Below are 17,294 nucleotides of genomic sequence, written 5' to 3'. Positions count from 1 at the left end.
AAGTAGTGGGTCTGGAACAGGCTCCACTTACCCTCGTGAGGATAACTGAGGAGGTATTTGAATGGAAAAGTAACAGCTCCGGTCTAGAAAACCGAGATTAACTGCCATGGGGACTCGTTGCGCTGACCACGTAACACCCTCTATCCGCTAAAGTTGGCACTAACTTCGCCGACAAGCGGCGGTCGCTCGATCGATATAGTCCGCTTGCGGACTAAAGCCATGGCGTTCAGTTTCTTATGAGTCAATGCAGAACTAAGTGATATTCGCCGCAGTCGTTCTAAATCAACTCCAGATGAAAGACAATAATTAATGCCATTTGACGTATATCTCGCCTAGAAGCACTGGGTCATGTGATCTGAATTTATGTGGTGTTCGAGATTATTCAGTGAAATGTTTCGTTCCATTATCCAAGAGTTTTGAAGATTACTGTCTTTTGAGATGTTATGTAGTGTATCCTGCTGTCAAAGTATTCAATGTAGAGGACATTCTGTCCTAAATAAAGAAAGAAAGAGTAGTTTCCTGTGAAACTTTCTGCAAGACTACAAGGCATCACATCCAAGAATACGGTATGTGAGGGACTGAGACGAGGAATTGGGATATCTTTCCCCTTTAATTCTTTGATTTATAATCCATGACTTGAAAGTGTTTTGTTCTAGTTTCATATCCTGTTAGTTTAAGTTCTTTGTTCATTTTTTTTGGCTCAAGTAAATAATGAAGAGTTACGTTACATGGAAACGCCTCAAGGTCTTATTCCTCGACACAGTAAACTTCTTATTCACGTCTGTGAGAAATATACAGAGACAGGCCTCTACTATATGTACTTCAACTGTAGACGTCCCTGCTACAGCTATGCACGAATTCCGTTGGTGTTTTGAAGTGTCCAAGTATTTCTTGGAGTCATTTTCCTGCATGGTATTTAGAACGGCTGTCGTAAACTTCCGAATCTCTTCCGCGATTTCGGAATGTGCTCCCCCGAAAAGATTCTCAATGGTATGAATAGGAAGAATTCGAATGGAGGACATCGAGTGAGTAAGTGCGGGGTTCAAGACCGTTTTCGACATTTTCGCTAAAGCCTCCTTGATGGAAAGCGCTGTGTGTGAGAACCCGTTGTGATGTTGTAGAATCCTCTTGTCTCAGAAAAATTCTGGCTTCACATGACGAACTCACAAATTCCGAAACTTGGAGATAAAATTTCTGGTATATAGTCTGACCCGATGGGACAGACTCAAAGTCAAAGGAACAAACAAATATTGTCTTGCCTTGTGTTTACGCCATCATCTCTTCCTTAGGGGGAGTGAGCCTGAAAATTTCAACTGAATGCTCTAAAACTTTTCTCAGGATCACACTGAAAACACAGCTTTTATCTCAAGCTATGCTACTTCTGAATAAGGTTTACATATTGGCTCTCTGATAAAAATATTTATCGCCTATTTTCATGAAGGGATATCCCAAACTATTTCAGTTAAAACACAAGAGCTCTTCCCTGGCTAAACTTGTAGAGAAAATGTTGGTTTTGTGTACAGTTTAGACATATTGCTAGAGGTGGCAGAACTTATCATCAATCAAAGAGTGACTCACGCTCAGCAGCGTTTCCCATCTCGATATTCCAGGAATCATATCGCAAAATTACAACGGTTTTTAAGAATGAAATAATTTTGTTGATATGAGCAGTACGAAGAATGTTGCCGGTTAATGTCCCTCTATTGTTTATCTGATTCAAATTTCTCTGGTATTTACTTTCATGATACAAGACAGAATTAGAACTACAAAAGAAGTTTTAATAGTTTATTCATTTAGTTTTCTTGGATTTTTATCAGACCTGCTTAATCATTGGTTACCAACAATATGAATTAAACATGTTACCATGGAATTATTCATAAAGAATGTTAAGTCCATGAAGCAAAGCACTTCTTAACAAACCGAGGGCAAAGCGTAGGTTGAAATTGTAGTTGTGTATGTTGTAATTTTTGCATTCTAGGTATGAGACAAAGGTATGTGATATAAGACACACCTCCATCTGAATTTATTTCCCATTTCAACCTACAGAGTTCGCTGAAGCAGTTCTATTTCTACATATCCTGGTGTCGTCATAAGCAGTTTCTGTACCCGCCCTCACCATGCGAATGCCTTTGCCCAGAGTCTGTATCCTTTTACCACCTCTTCAAGCTTACGGTTAAGACACATTGCAAATTCGTGCCTGAATCTAAAATTAGATGTCCTCTAGTCAGTTCCGCGCATGCGCCATAGATCTCCAAGTTTAAATTTAGCCTTCTGGCTAAGAATCATATTATACAATTTATTTTAGAACACGGGGCTGTGTGTGAAACTTCGAGCTTGCCTAATTTGCAAATAACGTTGTATTTAACCTTATAAATATTTAGTGTCGAAAATTTCTATCTTTACGAAAATTGCTACATCTAACAACATGCGGTATTTGTTGGAAATTTATCTGAATTAAGTAAAACATATTCCTGTAACAGGCCATGGAGGCCCGTAGGGTTGTGAGACGTTGAGGGTCCCGCATTATCTAGACAATTGATTCACAAATTGTGGTAAGTGTGTCAGCCTTACGCGCCGGCTGCCCTTTACCCCCAGGAAGATTCCTGGCACTAATTTCTGTTAGAGGTTGAGTCTACCCCATGGCCATAGCGCGACTGGAAAGATTGGGTCAATTAAAAATTCACCTCATCGGGACTCGAAACCCGCGATCTTCCGGCTTGTAGCATAGTGCCTCAACCAACTACGCCCCATCTGAATTAAGTAATTAAGAAATACTTCCTTACACATATATTTCTTTGTTAGTTTTTATATATATTATTTACCCGTGAATTTTGAAGTGCTTTTATTTGGAGTTGTAAAAAAAAGTTGAGGTTTCAAATTAAGTTTTATTTAAGAACTCGTGGAATACGTCAACGAGTCTGCAATGATAAAAATAGTTACTGACAGAAAGGTAATGAAAGAAACATAACGTTTATCTCTTTAAAATCATCGCCTTCAAAAATAAGGCTACTAATGTTTCTCTTCAGAATTAATTTATAATATTTTACTCTGCGGTAGCGTAGTTGGTTGAAGCACTATGCTACAAGCCGGAATGTCTCGGGTTCAAGTCTCGATGAGGCCACTGGATTTTTTCAATTGACCTTATCCTTCCAGCCGCACTATGACCCTGGGGTTCACTCAGCCTCTAACAGAAATGAGTACCAGGAATTAATTAAATAATCTTCCTCGGGAGTAAAGCGCGGCCGGCGCGTAAGGTTGACAACCTTACCGCCATCTTTCAGCCGATTGTCTAGATAACGTAGGACCCTCAACGTCTCACAGCCCTCTGGGCCTTCATGGCCTGGTACAGGGATAGCTTTACTTTTACTTTTTACTCTGAAATACTAAAAAGAAAAAATATATACGGCAAACTCCTCCGTGTCCCATCCTCCTATGTCTACGTGTGTCTCCAATAATACAAACAATAAGGCCTGAAATACTGAGCTAATAGCATTGAGACTTTGCAGCAAAAGTCGGGAATAGTGGAGCCAGAAGTGACGACCGTTACTAGGGAACGGTCAATAAACACGTTTACGCCACAACAAGCACGTGATGCTAAAATACGGAACTGTTGGAAGAAGTGTTTTCTATTGGGTCCGTCCCAAATCCACGAGAATGTGAAGAGGTATCATCATTGTTGGTTTTGGGAGTCACCATACAGCATGAATAGGAGCTGCTGAACACGGAAGCCGAGGAATGTACATTGTTAGCTGCCGTTATCAGGCAGCAACTAGTGAAGACTTAAAAGACTTAGCGCTGTGTTGTAGCGAGAAGTCGAATGAGTGAATTAACGAGAGAGCTGTAATTACATGTAGTTACGGTTTATACGTGTTCAATAAAACCAATAATCAATTCAGGCCCCACGTCAAGTCACTAACACATGACACAATATTAATAACATTATTGGCTTATTGGGCATTATATATCATCTTGTTTTTCATTTAAAACTTTTCGGAGGTGTTGCTACATTTCAACTTGTGATTTCTAATTCCCTATTCTACATAATATTACCATTTTAGCCATGCGAAATGGTGGGATCATGGCAAACTGTGAGACTGAAAGCAGGGTCATGAATCTTCTATTCTTAACAAATGTTTCAAAACTTTTCATTTCAAAATTAATTTCCTTACACAATGTAAAGTAACTTCCAGTTTGATGGTAAAAATCATAGGACTTCAGAATGTGAGTTTCTGTATAAGGACAAATCTTAAAGGAACCTACAAATTCTGTACGAAAAATGTCTTTTATATGTGTCAACAATTACACACATGGCGACGGTAAGAGTCTATGAGGTCACAGCTGACACTCTGAGCATATTCAGATTTTTACTAAAAGAAATTATGTAAATAATTTAATCATTAAATTGCACAGGCCTAATACTTGCTGGTTTTGCCGAATATATTAATATATTTTTTATTGCTAGTGGGGTGGGACTAAGTCTCTTTGTACTGCGGCCACTTCTGGCCTATTGTACGAGCCCCAGATGATAGGTGAGGGTGATTGTGGAGCAACTGGTGCAATGAAGATTGGCAGGGGAAACCGAACTACTGGAAGAAAACCTGCCCCAGCGCCACTTTGTCCACCACAAATCCCACTTGACCAGACCAGATCGAACTCGGGCAGCCGAGGTGGGAAGCCAGCGACTAACCGCTTGAGCTATGGCGCGGCCCATGTATTGATATAGCTGGAGGAGAGTAACGTTGCAAATTCTTCGAAGAAATTATCGATAATGTTATAAATAACAATTACGTGATACTTACATAACAGCCTTCGAATTCCTCCCGGTTTACTGCTGTAAATATGTAACTGTTCGAAAGTTATTTGGGCGAACTGTTTAGTCTCGCAACTCAGATCCACAATTTTCTTGTTACATTCTCGAGGTGGCAGATACCATTATGATAGGATTATAGATATCCCTTTTACAGTGTTATATCATGTTGCGTAAGCCCAACATAAATAAATAAAAACCAATACGAAAGAGGCATGAGTATACCTGATTCTCTCGCCAATTATTCGAAGTAGACAACAGGTTTCAGCACATGTATGCCATCCTTAAGCACGCAGCTATTAATTTTACTCTTTTAATTGCATGGAATATTATGTCAGATGATTTAATGCATAATAATCTCTTAGAAAATAAATGTAATTAACATTACAGACATGAAAGAAAAGAACAAAATAAACTCCGTGGCCTGTAATCCGCAAGCGAACTATACCGACCGAGCTACCGCCGCTTGTCGGCGAAGTTAGTACCAACTTTTGTGGATAGAGGGTGTCACGTGGTCAGCGCAAGGGACCCCCATGGCCGTTAATCTCGTTTTCTAGACCGGATCCCCTATTTGCTTGAAATAGCTCCTCAATTATCCTCACGACGGTGAGCGGAACTCGTTCCAGACCCATTACTTCTCAGAAAATTTGGTAGCGCCGGGGATCAAACTCTGTAGCGAAAGACCTTTACACATGCATGAAATTACTGTAAAGTGCAGACCGGTTACTAGGTAGCGACCGCGAAACAAAAAGCTTCCCACGGGAACGAGTCCACGCTCTACAGTAGGCGAAACGGTGTTTTCTACGCAGTCCGTGCCAAGATATTCCTGAGACAAGTTTAAAGTCAATCAGTCATATCAATCCCGTGTGGAGCTGGGTCCGAATATTTCCACCGTAGCCCTTCGAGTCGTAGGAGGCGATGTTGTTGCGTGTGCGTATGGCGGGGTGTTTATAAAGCCGTTGCCTAGAAACGCTTTCAGCAAATCCGTTACAATATCAATTAGGGTCCCGTTACCTATGTACAGAGTACTGAAATATATAAAAAGAAATGCTACCTGCTGTTTTATATAGGTGCGAAACTTGATATTCTGCTCTGATATAATAACGCGGGGTGAGGTTGCTCAGGGATAGGGTGCTGAGGAGGATATTGTGACCTACAACACAGGAAGTAGTATAAGAGGAGACGGGAGAAAATTACATAATGAAGAGCTTTATAATATTGTCACGTGCTAGTGACTAGACAACTGAACACTTGCGGTTATAGTCCTTATGTGACATCGTCTCTGACGAGAGGGTGGATCTGTTCTTTACAATTGCTGTTGGTCCTCGCCAGCGCAGACATTCTCGAATCCTAATCCCGCGAGACTCATGACCGTATTTTACAGTCTCAGATTCAAGACTCCTCCAACCTGGAGGGCCAGGTTCCCTTATTTATATCCCCCCGGAACAGGGTGGCCCAGTTATAGCCCCAGGAACTGGGTTCCTTTTCGTCACCTCCTACGACTCTCAGAGCTAAAATGGAGGTATTGGAACTAGCCCCCACACGGGGTTTTCTTGAGTACGATTTTCTGTCGCCATCGCTATACAACCTAGCAGTGGACCGCACAGAAAACACCGTTTCTAACATTTTCTTCACTGTCGCTGGCTTAGCGGCGAGCCATCGCTTAGCGACGGCTCATTTGTTTAATGAGCCATTACTTAGCAACGGGCGATCTTTCAGGCATAATGTCACAATATTATACTATTCACCGACCATTATCAAGATAATTCATCGAAGAACAATTAAATTTGGAAGATATATATGCTATACTTCCAGTTTTTTTCCATTGGAATACATCTTGGAAGTAAATCACATCCCTTGATGGGAGTACAATACGATGAAGGATCTTAATGGACATAAAATCCGACGGCCTTGACTGGACCCAGGAATATCAGTTGAATTCCCAGTGATGAGATCTAGTGAACACAGGAGTAATCTAAAGGCCCGTCCATATTACTCGTGCTCGTGCGACAAAAGTTTACTGCTGCCGGAAAATCAGGATGTGGAGCTGACGAAGTGGACGCCCAAACTGGTTTGCATACAAAGCCTTCGCATTTCTTCACAACAGATATCAGCTCCAGAGCCTGATTTTCCGGCAGCAGTGAGCTTCTGACGCACGAGCACGAGTAATGTGGACGCGTCTTTACAAGAAACTGAAACTTCTCTTGAATAATTATGTACTTTTCAAGGGGAGTAGTATACTATGAACAAACAATATTTCAAAGCAGGCATGTGAAGACTATGGAGCATATTTTCACTCTTGTATAAGGACAAATTTCGCTTATAAATTATATGAATTAAGTTACGAATGATAAAGTGAAATGATAAGTGAACTGCTTATGATGACAGAACACAGACTTAGGAAAATTTATGTTTCAGCATTCCGGGAAGTTTTCAATCTGACGTTAGTGTCTACAAATGACGTACATTAAAAGAATAGAAAGGCTGATACTGAACGAAACGTTTGTAGTTTAAATTACATGAACTGGAACCATTTCAAATTTCAGGGTTTCCCTCTCCTGCACTGGGATCGGAGGGGCGGCAGAAGCAAAGCGACGCCTCGAATTTATATTTAAATGCCTTCTGACTTTCCAGATGTCGCTACTTACAGAGATGTTCTCCTAGGATTTATTTCTGATACCTGTCTAATAGATGGTGCTAGTGAGGTATCAGCTTCAATGCGAGTGAAATTATGTGAGCTAGCCTTGCTAGCTATTCGCAATAATTATAAAATGTTTAAATTCAATTTATATTTATGGTTCCGTAAGATAGATACAAAGCCGGTCACGGTAGCCGAGTGGTCTAAGGCATGTACTCTCTTCGCTCGCTTGCAAACCGGGATCGTGGGTTCGAATCCCACTCAGGGCATGGATGTCTGGTTTGTGAGTGTGCGTTTTTCTGTGTTCGTGTACAGGCAGAGGCTTTGCGACGAGCTGATCACCGGCCAAAGGAGTCCTACCAAATGTGTAAGATCTAGAAAAACCGAAGTGAACGGAGAAGTTCATGAAGGTAGGCCTAGGCCCACTGGGGCTGTAGTGCCAAGGAAAAAATAGATAGATACAAACGATGTTAAAGTTGTCCTAGGTCAACCACAGGATAACAAACCTTCAGGATGCAGATGGGGGAGGCGGCCATCAGATATGTAGGGTAGCTAAAAATGTGTAGTCATGGACGTTCGACAAGGAGTGGACTTTCATATTGGGTGTGGGGCGTAGGAAATGAAGTCCTTAGTCATATAAATTAAGCCCTCTACGAAATGTCACACAGGGGCTCGGACTTCGACGAAGTCACTTTTTACATGAACAACCTGAACGGAAAAGGGCACTTGAAAAATCTAGTAGTAAATGGAGGAAAACATAAAATTGGATCTTAATGGTAGGAGGCTGCATGTATGTTTACTGGATTCATGTACCTTAGGATAGGGTCAAGTGGCGCCCTCTTGTAAAACATTGACAAATCTTCTGACTGTATAGACGGTGGATACATTATTACAAAGCTGATATATTTTGAAATCTCAAACTTTACAGACGGTCTATAAACTCCGTGGCTTGAGTCCGCAAGCGAACTATACCGACCGAGCGACCGCCGTTTGTCGGCGAAGTTAGTGCCAACTTCAACGGATAGAGGGTGTCGCGTGGTCAGCGCAACGAATCCTCACGGCCGTTAATTTCGGTTTCATAGACCGGAGCCGCTATTTCCTTGAAGCAGCTCCTCAATTATCATCACAAGGCTGAGTGTACCTGTTCCAGACCCACTACTTCTCAGAAAATCTGGTAGCGCCGGGAATCGAAACCGTGACCTCTGGATTTGTAGCCAGGAAATCTGACTACTAGACCACGGAGCACACTACTTATATCCATCGATTGTTTATTTATTACTATATTTATGTTGTTAGATTTAACCTAATAATTAATAAAATGTCTTATTCGACAGTTTATCCACAGGATTATATCATTGTAAGTGCCAAGTGTCGAGTGACCCAACTGACCTATCTTGGAGCAAATGAAATCTGCTGGCATTCTACCCTCACACCAAGGCCAGGGAACGTTTGGTGGTGAGTTGTAACTTAATCTGCAGTTCTTAGACCGTTTCGATGTATCATATTTACACACGAAATAACGACAGTACTTCTAAGTTTAAATATAAAGCAGAATATCCAATTATGGGACCCTGTCCTGATATGGGCTCCCTTCGTAACTCGCTTGGTTTGTGTAGCCGTCACGTGGTTTAATTTATAACTTCTTTACGAAAGAGCTTTGAGTGACCTCGTGAGTTGGATAGGTGGTTGAAGTTAAAGCGTATCTTCAAGAACATATTTTGTGAATTGTTGTATTTTTCTAATATTTTCTAGTGTGAATTTCAACTTAATATTGCTACATAAACGTAATATATTGTCAAGTGTACTAGTGACTGATAAAGAGGTTCTGGATTGGCGAATCGATTTATTGGATATTCACAAGTCGTGACTATAATTAGTTCTTATATTCACAAAATTATTATAATTATAACACATAAATAGAGTCCTTTATATCTGCTTACACTATTCGTTGCTAGGTAACAGATCTCACCAATGGCTATTCCTCTGCAAAGTTTTTCCTTATCCGTTTCCTGGCAACGGATTTTAACACAGGAATTATAACTGTCACACTCCACATATCACTGCAATGCAGCAGACATAAGGTCTTCAATTCACATTTTAACTCCTCACTGGCCAACTTCTAATTCTTCATGATTTATTTCAACCGTCTTCCAGTGCATACACTCATCTATCTCACTCCTCTCTCTCGCACTACATGTTTCGGCACAAAAGTGCCATCTTCAGGTGCTTATTCGATTTACGTTAAACTAGTTCACTGTATGCCTTGCCGTCTTCATATTAAAATAACTAAAATATATATTTATCATATATATTGATAAATATTAAATGTTAAAAATATTAAAATTGTTCAGGATTTTTCATCCCTATGTCGTATCTCACTACGCGAGTCACACCTATCCTCTTCTGTCGGAGCACTCTTTCTACTTTCGTGTGTCTATTGTGCTTTGTGTTGTGTCTTGTTTCTGTGACTGCGTGTGTTATACTGCTGGGCCTGCTGGGTATGTGTGTTGAAATAAATCATGGACTTAAATCAGTGCAACAGGACGCTAAAATATAACATTCTAATTCTTTTTCAACTATGAACTTCCAGTGGCTATGTCCTGCCGGCAGATGACTCTCAACTCCTTCAGTCAGAGTCAGAGTTACTTTTAGGACTGGCGGCTTACCGTCAATCAGTTCGTCTTGGCGACCAGCCCCTCGAGACTCACGACCAACATTTTCTTTCAACTGAATACTTACTTTCATAGTATTTATTTAACATCCTCTCTGACGAGAGAATGGATCTGTCATTTACAACTGCTGCTGGTCCTCGCCAGTGCATTCTCAAGTCCGAATCTCGCGGGAATCGTGACCACATTTTACTATCTTAAATTCGATACTCATTCAACCTGTAAGATCATGTCCCTGTGTTTATATTCCAACTCCTTCGGTTGAGTCTAAGTCTTATGTTACGATCGACGGTCAGTCAACCAGTCTGTCTTGGAATAAAACACCCATTTGTGGCTTACGACCAGATTTTCATTGCTTTCATATGGTGCCTTAAAGGTTAAAATATATCTGGAATGGGTGCAGATATGTGCAGTCATGTCATGCAATTATGTAACAGCTACAAAATGCTGGTCAAGGTCCCATGTTAGGAAAATACTGTCTCCTGACATGGGCCACGTAACAATCCGACTTTAGTGTTGTCCAGCCATCACTCCTTTTAAAAAGTTATGCTACTAAGTTGTATTGTGTTAAACAAAGTACAGGCCGTTTACTTATACGCTTTAATGGGCTTCATAACGTCACGTGCTGAATATGACAGTTCTTAAAGAGGGGCCTATATTCGGTAAGTTTACTCTGCAGTTGCAACGCGAAAATGAATTGACTTATACCTGTTTTCCTTCCACTTTATATTTACACTTGCAAATAACGCATAAAACTGCAGCGTTAGGGGGCCCATACACGTATGAGCCTGGCTCGCGAGTCCGACTCGGCTCGGTTTCCAATGAGCCAAACTAGCCCGTGTGTGGGTTGCCACGCTCATACGTGGTGAAATTAATCCGAGCTCGGCTCCTCGCCGAGCCGGACTCGCGAGCCAGACTCGTACGTGTATGCGCCGCCTTATGTTCTTCCAAGATAAACAGTATAAAAAAGAAACGTGTGTATTTATACTGAAGAGTATTTAAGTGGAAATTGCTTCCTTGGGACATGAAGAATGTGGAAACAACTTCGCCTGTTGAGTTCTGATTCACTGAGAAGTTTACCCAGATATTTTATCGAGGTTTATAAGGCTAAGTACACAGTTGGTGGACAAACCGTTTTGAACAAACACACTCCTTATGCACACATTCATTCTCAAAGTTTAATTGTTTCACTCTGGTTAGATCATGACACAGAAGACGTTTATGTTGAAAGTGATTAAAGTTGATTATATATACTACCAACATTCTGTTTACTTCTAGCGAGTCGTATTGTATGCTGATCTGCCTCCCTTTTAGCCGACAATATCTGCCTCATGACAGGAAACTCCATCAATCACGAAGCATTTTTAGTCCAATAACGTCCAGTATGATGCTATAAACTAAACATAAACCACATAGTTAACCTCTTATAGATTGCATCACTGGCCTCTTGTATAGAGCCTTCAGAGCTTACCTTCTCATTTCATGGCGAAATAAAGGCTGCCTACGATATCAACATGTAGGTGTGCCTTTCCTCCCTAAACTTTCGGACAAAATTGACGAAATTTCCTGAAACCTAGTATGATAATTGTCACAGAGACCACCTCAACTTTCTACTATCTAATTTCGTACCAACTTCAGCATCAACATTTTTCCACTTTCTGTCTGCCTGTTCATTTCTATCGAGTGCATATGCATTGAAAAGAGCCGATCATCAATCCAAGGAGTCCTATCAACTATCTGTAAATTAATTCTGAAGAGGAAGCTGCGAGAGAGCCTAATCCACAAATGTAGAAGAAGAAAAAGTCTTTCTGTCTTTAGAACCTATTATTTTCTCAGCGGACCAAGAAATTCTCCATCTTTCATGGAACCCGAATATTCACTACCGTGTTCACAAGGACCCTAATCTAAGCAAACGATTTATCACATGTAACGTTTAGCTACATGCTAGATTTATGGTGAGGGGTTATTAGCCACTCGACATACACATAAGCTGGAGGGCTACACCTTGTCGGCTGTCCGTGAAGCTTAATCAATACATGTACAGTATTTTCAACTATAGTCGGTGTATGGAAGCCATCTGCTGTAACTGCAGTATCTGCACTGTGAGGGCGCAATCTGCTGTGATGGCTAGGGACCCAATTAACATGAAACCAACTGGGTCGAACGCAGTCTTTCCTGAAAGCTGGAAATTTGTCATTTGTTCAAGAACTCTAAGGGTCATTACCGAGATCAGAAGCAGCCGCTACTAATATCTTTAAATCCTATTTATATAAATTCCATTTTAATATTATCATTTGATGTATTCAAAAGTGTCGCAGATAACTTAACGTAAAAATAATGAATAATACAGACATACACATATACCTCTTTTTCGGCGAAACAACCCTGTGTGGATTTTAGCCTCCTCCTTTGTCCCCCCTTCAAAGACCCTGGGGGTTTCGTAACAGTAAATTTTTTTTCCGGGATGGGGTGATTAGCCTTACGGCCAACACCCAACCTGGAGGACTAGAGGCTACACTTCGTCTGGCGCCTACCCTTTGATCTGTGGTGGCCCTACCAGGAGCTTACGCTCCCGCCAGCATAGTTCTCCGCGTCACTGAGGCATGCAAATCTCGTCTCTACGATAAGGCGGTAGTCCTCGAGAATATACGCATGTATACACACCTATATTCAAGAAGTTCTTAGAGGAACAAATCGCCTACTTTCCTTTCACTATATGTACGCTGAGGATTTGATACATGGGCCCTATATAAAACAGAATTCAACAGTTATTCTATTCTTGTAAGTGTATTTGTTGCCGTATGAAGGTATTTACCAAGCCGTTGTCCAGCAACTTCCGTCTCTTCTAGTTCCGCTACTCCGGCCTCTTAAGGGGGACACAGATATCAACGCGATCTCATAAGCCTACGTTCGCATTTTCAAAATAAGGAACGTGAGCTAAAACATTCATACCTATATGAATGGGATAAATATATAATTTCATGTGAAGTTTTGGGTTTTATTATTTTACGTAAATATACTGCGGCCTAATTTTTTCATTCACCTACTTAATATGTGTGTTTGTCCATTACGTATGAATGGATGCTGTTTGGTAAACGAACCCAATTACGCATCTCGCTCTCAAGGGAAATCATATTTTTCGACACAATTCACAACCGAAATGTTTTCCTTTGAGAAACCAATGCAAGAGATTTGTTATTGTTTCGTTTTCTACAAAATCAATTAAATCCCACGAGAAACATTGTACTGAATTTTAAAAATATTGTGAGGCACAATAGGTCACTGTGGTCGCGGTGTAAGGTCCAAGAAGGCCCACGCCTTGTACATTCATTTATTTAGAAATATTGCGACTGCATCAGCACTTAAAGTAGAGATCTAGCCGTGGTAAAGCGCGTAAGCCTATCCCATGCATGAATACGAGTACAAATATTCTCATATAATAACGTATAAGGAACTTCTATATTTAACTCAGTGAAGCCAAGAACAATAGAATGAATTCGAAATTAAATTCGGAGAGAGGAAATAAGAAATACATATAAATTTCTGCGACGAATACCTATGAAGATGTCATATTGAAGAGACGCGAAAGAGATATGACGAAAATATTACATAGAATTGAACAACGAGTCGTGCGGGTAGCATAATTCTGTAGGAGAGAGCAAAAATATTTAAAAGTGTCATACTTTATGTTTGCTGAAATAAAACTATTCAAATCTTTATTCCTTAACCGCATAGGGAAGAGACGGCCAGAAGGATGACAGCGTAGGTGGAAGGATAATATTTTCCTTCTGAGGTCTGATATCCCATAAGGATACAGTGATTCTGTTTGAATTTAAAATTGTTAGGCTTCTTTCGTAATTTAACTGAAGAGGTATTTTCCGGTTACTGGGCTGACTCTGACAGAGAATTCCCCTTTAAGATCCATTTATTTAAGTACATGAGAAACATAGGCAACATCTCAAATAATTTCGTGAACCTGCAAGATTGTCTTAATTGTAAATTTCAGTCCTACAGTAGACTAGAATATATCTTCCGGACTGCCTTGCTGATCCCTGTACAGGCCCCGAAAGGGTTAAAATGGACGGTCTAGAAATAGGATACGAATATGTGGATTGGGTACAGCTGGTTCAATGCAGCGTCCAGCGACACGTAGTTATGAACGCGTTACGGAATGAATTGAGGTTCTCATGGTGATGACTATGAAGAATACTGTCTTCTGGAATGTGACGCCGTGTAGTTTGATATATAACAAACTACAGTGCATCATATTCAGGAAGAAATAATTCTCATGGTTATGAGCTTAAAAAAAAATACGTGACCTGTAGTCCGCAATTAAGCTCACGAGTCTGTGGACCCCCTTCCAGACCCACTACTTCTCAGAAAATCTGATAGCGCCGGGAATCGAACCCGGACTTCTGGATCTGTAACCACAAACTCTGACCACTAGACCACGGAGACGGTCAGTTTGTGAGCTCTGAGATTTATTAAACGTAAGAAAATATTTTGTCCCGACGAAAAATGTATTTTATTGTTCGAAAAAAATCCCTGCACCATGAACTTATGTTAATTCGCTTCATAAGTTAATTAATCACGGCAGAGTAGTTACTATACGTTGACCCTAATAATTGTTTCAGAAATAAATAAATAAATATATATATATATATAAATATTTGAGATCTGACAACAGAGTGCATTTGGGCTTTTCGAAAGATTTCTACAATAAACAGCAGTTTCATCACTAAATAGAAATAAAAGTCGTTTGTGAGAGAGAGACTGCCTCTGTGGTCTAGTGGTCAGAGTTTCTGGCTACAGACCCTGAGGTCCCCGGTTCGATTTCCGACGCTACCAGGTTTTCTGAGAAGTAGTGGGTCTAGAACGGGGTCCACTCAGCCTCGTGAGGATAATTGAAGAGATATTTCAAGGAAATAGCGGATCCGGTCTAGAAAACCGAAATTAACGGCAGTGAGTATTCGTTGCGCTCACGCGACACCCTCTATCCGGTAAATTTACCACTACCTTCGCCGACAAGCGGCGGTCTCTCTGTCGGTATAGTTCGCTTGAGGACTAGAGGCCACGGAGTTTGTTTTTGTTTCTGGTAGAGAGATAATGCTTTTTTGTGAGCTGGGAACTGAATTTTTACATAATACTTGGATGTACTTATTGCGCAAAAGTTCAATACAACGCAACAAATGGCGTATGGATACATATAACATTACCCGCCACTGACACCAAGTAGTTTTCAAGAAAGCAAACATAGGACTTCGTCTCGAGAGAGATTCAAGTGATGAAAACCACAGTGACGATATATCATTTCCTGTGTGTTCTGAGAGTATATCGATTAGTCGAGAGCCCAAGAGGCTAAAACTAATTACGAGAATCAAAAGAGGTCAGGAAAGAAATAAACAATTTGGACCTGGTGCCTAGCAACTTATTCATCTCATATTTGTTCTTTCATTGACAATCAGAGGTCTCCATGGAAACAGGGAACTGCGTCCTTTCATTTCTCCCTCTCGTCTATCACTGAAGCACGTCAGATATTTCTCAAGTGACGTAAATTATTCACTTCAAATTGAGTGAACATCTAATTTGAACATTTCACAAGGGACCGGCAATAAGCTGGCTGTTTCTGAAAGAAATAAAGGACGACAGTAATTAAGATTTTGTTTGTTCTTTTTATCCGGTTATTGATTATTTCATTAAGCCAAGCGAATCAAGTGTACATACAAAATATTTCATCTTCTTTATATCAAACTTTTAGTTGCTAAATTCTCTAATGTTTCCACCTAAATGCCAGAAACTTTCTGACATGGAATCAAAAGGTTGCTGATTTGTTTCATATAATTTTGACTACTGAAAGAGATAAACCCAACTTTTAACAAGTAAAATTGCAAATGAGTATATAAATATATATATATGCTTAGATATATGCTATATATGCTTACACAATACAATTATATGTACATGCGTACTTACCTACATACGTAAAAACATAAACAAAACAATACACAAATAAATATACACACATATATTGTGACATGACGCCTGAATGCAGGAATAGTGAAGCCAGAGCCAGACGCCCGTTCATGAGCAACAGCTAAGTAAACACTAAGTTCTGTTACAACGGCTAGCTGAAACACGTTTCCGCGGCAACGAGTACGCAGATATGAATCCAGGTGTTGCCTAGAGAATAAGAGAGAACAATCAACTGTTCTACTTGGTTATCTGTATTCAGCACGCGCGAAGTTAATTCAATCCGAGATTCAGAGATCCAGAGAGAGTATTCGAGAGAGTAGAGACAAGTCCGAGAACCAGACAACATGGAGAGATTTACAAGACAAGTGTTCAATGTATGAACTGTTGTAATCAAGTGTAATTGTAACGGAGACGTCGAAGAAACCCAACCATCAAATCTGCCTGCCTGCCCAATTTTCACTACATTTTTCACAACACAAAGCCACTTCATTTTTCCTAAACAAGAAGGCTTTTAATACTTAGTGACTTTCCCATAATCAACGGAGAATGTCTTATGCAATGTTGACCCTTTGCTGGCAGTGGCAACTAAATGCACTACTTCTGTTATGAATGAAGAGCGGTTCATTTTGGAAACACAAAGAGAAAAATAACAATCACTACAACACTCTGCGTAGGGCACTTACTTCCTTACTCATGGAGCTGAGCCCTTTTGGAAGAGCCGCCAATTCTGCAGCTACTCAAGAATTTCCCAGCATTTTATGGAACCCGGAGGTTCATTACCGTGTTCACAAGAGCCCTCCATCGGTCCCTATCCTGAGCCAGATCTATCCAATCCATACCATCACATCCTATCTCTCTAAGATCCGTTCTAATATTGTCCACCCACCTACACCTTGGTCTTTCCTGTGGTATCTTTCCTTCTGGCTTTCCCACCAATATCCTATACGCATTCCTCGTCTCCCCCATTCGTGCTACATGACCTGCCCACCTCATCCTCCTTGACTTGATCAATCTAATTATACTTGGAGAAGAGTACAAGTTATGAAGCTCCTCATTATGCAGTTTTCTCCAACTTCCTGTGACTTCATCTCTCTTTGGTCCAGGGTAGGTAACAATAAAGCCTGGAGAGTTCTTACATATTCCAGTACTAACATCATGATCGCGTGTCTCTAATTCAACAATGTATGAAAAAATGAAACCCCACAAT

This window comes from Cryptotermes secundus, unplaced genomic scaffold (assembly GCF_002891405.2).
Source record: "Cryptotermes secundus unplaced genomic scaffold, Csec_1.0 scaffold49, whole genome shotgun sequence".
Classification (NCBI taxonomy): domain Eukaryota; kingdom Metazoa; phylum Arthropoda; class Insecta; order Blattodea; family Kalotermitidae; genus Cryptotermes; species Cryptotermes secundus.
This window is presented reverse-complemented; position numbering follows the sequence as displayed.